The following is a 5,273-nucleotide window of genomic DNA, read 5'->3' on the forward strand; positions in this document are numbered from 1 at the left end:
CAATCGAAGCTATAATTCTCAGCCTTCTGCTGTCATTCTTCAAAGCAGGCCCCCAGTCTAAGGTCTGGGAGGCGATGCCAGTTCCCAAATCAGCTCCTGACTCTCAGTGCACAGGATTCCTCTTTGAGCATTCTCTTGAAGAACTAAACCTACTTCCTTAAAGACAACATTATAGAAACTTAGAGCACTGTGTTGTGATCTTAGTTGAGACAAATGTTCGAAAGGATTTCCCTTTTCCTTTAAAAAATTTAAACATGTTTATTTATTTTTGAGAGAGAGAGAGAGAGAGAGAAAGAGAGAGAGAGAGAGAGAGAGAAAATATGAGCGGGGGAGGGGCAGAGAGAGAGGGAGACAGAATCCGAAGCAGGCTCCAGGCTCTGAGTTGTCAGTACAGACCCCGATGCAGGGCTTGAACCCATGAACCGTGAGATCATGACCTGGACTGAAGTTGGATGCTTAACCAACTGAGCCACCCAGATGCCCCAAAAGGAGTTCCTTTTTTAAAAATTTATTTTAATAATAAAAAAATAGACAATGATAGAAATGACCAGGAAGCCAGACTCAATTTTTCTTTGAGAATGTTTAATTTCCATGTTTCCAATTTTGAGTATTTGGGCAGGATGATAGCCACGAACAGGACCTTTTCAATCCACTGATGACACTGAATTAAAACAGGTCTCCCAATCATTCATTCATACAGTAAGCATTTGTTAAAGGCCATCAGGTAGGTCTGAGGGGTGCCCAAGTGGGATGTGACACTCTCCTTGCTTTCAAGGGTATATAGTCAGGACCCACAGCGGGGTGAGCGGTCCCCTCAAGCAGGCCACTCAGTAGCACAAGCAGCTTGGTGGCGTTTGTGGGAAGAAGAGTGACTGGGAGGTTTAGGGCAGTTTGGAACAAAATGGAGTCATGTGTCTTTCCACATATACAGTAGGACGTGAGGGGAGACTGTGGCTGCCTGGCTCCCTGGGCTCAGCAGATGTCAGAAAAAAAGTTATGTAGATGACTCAATAAAACGAAAAGATAGGACCAGGCTTTTGGTCAAATACAGCTTATTTGCAGGAGGATGGGCAGGGAGAGGAGAAAGTGGGGAGAAAACATGCCTACGTGCAGCAGTGCAAATGCCGAAGAGTCTGACGGGCAAGTGCAATTGACTGACCAGAGAACCCCAGGTAAATGGCATGGGGATGAGCTGATGGGTGCAGAGGGCGTTAGGATGGTGATCAACATGTTTGCAGCAGCTCTCCTGGAAAAGACTCAAAGGACTTTGTGATAGTTAGAAATTCACTTTCATTGTCTGTAACCCTCTACGATGCTTTTTAATATGTGTGCTCTTCCTTCTCTATTAATCTCGCTCTAGACCATCCATGGGAATTCCCCGCCACCCCTCATTTTGCCTTCCTCTGAGCCTTCAAAGCTTAGCTAATTCCTATTTTACCTGTAAGGTGGCAGTGTCTAACACAGTCAGTAGATGTCACTGTCAAACAGTTAAGGTGTCTACCCAACCAAGCCCTTAGGTCAGAAGCTTCAGGTTCCCTTTGATGAATTTACTCCCTACTTGGTTGGCTCTGTAAGGTCTAAAATCTGAGCATAGTATTTACTTAAGAGAGTGATGTAGCCACCTCTCCATTTCAGATATGACGTTTGAGACTTGGTGTGCCTGGGGTCTGTGATCACAGGCTGTCACCGGCCTCCAGCCACAGCACATTGCCTCATGCTCTAAGAAGCCACAGTTGCCCTTCAAGGCTGATTCAATGGCATTTAATGGTATCTAACCCTGGCCCATTGCCCTCTGGACTTAGATCTTTAAGTTGTGGCCAAAATCTTAGCTCTGAAGATGGAGACAGGATCAGGTACCACATGGTCCTGAGCGTAGGAGCCAGTCTGAATGTGTCCTGTCACTTGATAGCAGACAGACACTCTTCACCAGCTACTCAGGACTCCAGGCGCCAGGAAGTAAGTTGAGGTCAGGGAGTTTGTTTTATCTACTGATTTGGAAAAATATTTAGCCTCCCTGGAACAGGGATGTGCATTCCGTGTGCCTGAAGCCATGAAATTTGGCAAGTCCTATATCAGATGCCTAAAACCATTATACAACTCAGTCTAATTTTGATTGTAAGGCTGCCAGAAGGAGTCAGGTCTCTTGTTTGGTCCAAAAGTCCCCTCTGACAATTCTTAGGGCCCAAACAATCAATACCAACCCACAACAACAACAATAATAATCTTCGTTGCCTAGATTCGATAACATGGCTTTGGATAATCAGAAGCTAGAGTTTGGGCCAGAAGGACATGTGAGAGCTTGTGCAATCATCTGGCCCTCCTGCAAATGAAGACAAAGGTATCTGACAGCGTGGATTAGAATGAAAACATCTCCCAAGCTAATGTTTCTTCCAAAATTGGCTCTGGCGACCCAAAAAGAAAAGCCATCTTTCTTATAATTTTTCAAAGAAGAGGCTGTTGCATGTCTGAGATAATTTTTATTCAAAATTGTCTTAAAATTTCATTTCTACTTAATTTTGCATAGTATATATGAATCTGCAAGAGCAAACACTTAAAACTTCATTCCCTGGCAAAGTAACAGAACAGAAAAGCAAACTCAAAACCAGTATGTCTAACACTTACCTTCCAAATGGCTGATGACAATTAATGTTGTGTTTGTGATGTGTACGAAACTGTGGAAAGAGCGTACGTTTTAGTTTCAAATAGATCTGGGTTCAACTCATCCCTCAGCATATTCCTCGTCTTCCTCAGCTTTATGTTCTATTCATCACACCAAAGTGTATCCTGTACAATGCTGGTTTTGTAGAATAGAAAACAAGGATCTTAGGAAAGAAGAAAAGAAACCGAAGTTAAAAATTAAGTTTGGGAAGGCCTAGCTTGAATGAAGTTCAACTGGGTTTTTAGTTGTAGGGTCACTCAGAGCCTTTACTATATTAACACAAAACCAGACTATCAAAGAGGGGAGCTGTATAAATGAAAACACAATGGGTATCCAAGGGTCGCCCAAACTTAGCTATGGAAACTTTTTCTCTTAGAGCATCTCATGGAATCCATGAATTTAGAAAAATCAGGACTACATATCTCAGGACTCTTCAGGTTGCAAATTATAGAGACCAAACACCAGCTGCAATATTTGCTTAAGTAACCAAACCAATGGCAGGATGAGGGTGGCAATAGTGTCATGGGCAGCTGGAGTAGCTTATAATAGTTAATATTTATTGTGGGAGGGCCATGTGCCAAGCCAGACACTGTTCAACATGCTTCACATGCATTAATTCATTCAATCCTCACAACAGCCCCACGAGTTAAATACTATTATTATCTTTTTGCAAAAGTGAAACTCAGGTTCAGAGAGGTTCTTTCCCAAGGTTACCCAGGCAGTCTGACTCTGAGCCCACACTTGGAAACACTGTGTGTTGTGCATCTCCAGAGACTTGAATGCTGTCAAAGTTTATTTTCTCGGTGTGATTCTTGTGTCCTTGGGTCTGTTTCATTCTCTTCAACCGGCTTTCCCCATGAGATTGGTGACCTGGCTCTCACCTCTTAGCTTGTGTCTCACCTATTTCCCAGGAAAGGGATCCTCCCATGTAATGCTCTATTGAAAACATTCTGGAGAAGGGCTTTGATTAGCCCGACTTGAGGTCACACTTCCAGTCTTGATGGGCAGGAGGGTGACGTGTGCTAATGAGCTCAGCTCATGGACTGCTACCGTGGCTGGCAGAGTGGAGAACACGATTAGCCACCTCCATTAGATCCACATGGTCTTCATGATAGCATGATGGGGAGCAGGTCTCTGAAAGGAGGAAGCTGTGTTTTCCAGAAGAAAAGGCTTGGGGCATTGGTATTCTGAACTCTGACACACCCTGGGATCTTTTAGGATCGAATGGGATATGTATATAGAGATGCCAGCACAGTTCCTGGCAATGAAATAGGTTGTCAGTTTTTTGTGGCTACTCTTCTATTCAGGTTGCAGGAGAGAAAGACCCTTGTTTTAACAGGGACACTAAACTAAGGAGAGGCAGAACTAGCTGGGAAGTGTGCTTTGAATAAAAATCACAGTTAGTCAGGTCAAGATCTAGGCCTCAGAGGTCAGGCCAACCTGGAGGACAAACAAAACCAGGTCACAAGTCCAGGGAAGGACACACAACAACAAGATCCAGATTTGTCACAGAGCACAGACATGCTCAGATGGGACAGGTCAGGAGTCAACGTCTGGAGGTTTCCCATCTAAGTGAGAGGGTGCAGGCAGGAGTCCAGCCAGGCAGGAGGTCCAGCTCAAAGTGAGGTCAGAGTGTAGGATCCCAGATGGGTGGGGGGAGGGGAGGTCAGGGAGCAGCCCTCAGACCTAGAACAGACAGACAAGGCTTCAGATTCCAAAATCAGGGGTTGACTAGGAAGCAAGTGATACCAGAGAGTTTCCTCCAGATCCTGGATGGGAAAGATCACACAAACAACACACTGATTTACTGCAACCCACCACATCCGCTAAATTGCGGAGGCCATCACTGGCTACTTGCAGGGATGGGCTGCCAAATCCCAAATCCCAATGGGGATATGCACGGAGCTCTTGTGTTGCCTGCCAATGGCTGCAGTCCTGAAGGATGACGGTCTTCTTCAAGTTAGCCTTTGCACTGGCGGCTCTGTTCTCGGATGGGTAGGGTGAGGTGTGCCTCCTTTTCTGTGAGGATCCACAAGGTGGGTCCTCCTCCACCTTTGCTGTTGTTCATTTCATGCCACTGCTGTAATAAATTACCACAAACTTGGCGACTTAAAACAACACAAATGTATTACCTCACATTTCTGGAGGCCAGACGTAAAAGCTGGGCCAAGATCACTGGGTTAAAATCAAGGTGCTGGGAAGGCTGTGTTCCTTCTGGAGGCTCTAAGGGAGGATCCCTTTCCTTGCCCTTTCCAGCTTCTAGAAGCTGCCACATTCCTTGGTTGGTGGCCCCTCCTCCATCTTCAAAGGCTTAGCATCTTCCAGCGTCCAACTCTGACCCTCCTGTCTTCCTCCTTAAGGACCCTTGTGATTACATTGGACCCCATTTCCTTCCAGATAATCCAGGATAGTCACCTCTTCTCAAGGTCCTTAACTTACTCATACCTGCACAGTCCCTTCTGCCAGGTGCGGAAACATATTCACAGGTTTCAGGGATTAGATGTGGAAATCTTTGGTGGGGGGAGGGCGGGCGCCATTAATCTGCCCACCACAGCTGTCATGTTCACTGTTAAACCTCCAAACAGCTTTGGCTGTTTGCCACATACATACATCA

The sequence above is a fragment of the Puma concolor genome, chromosome A1, assembly GCF_028749965.1.
Source record: "Puma concolor isolate L17-30 chromosome A1, mPumCon1.1.hap2, whole genome shotgun sequence".
NCBI classification, from domain to species: domain Eukaryota; kingdom Metazoa; phylum Chordata; class Mammalia; order Carnivora; family Felidae; genus Puma; species Puma concolor.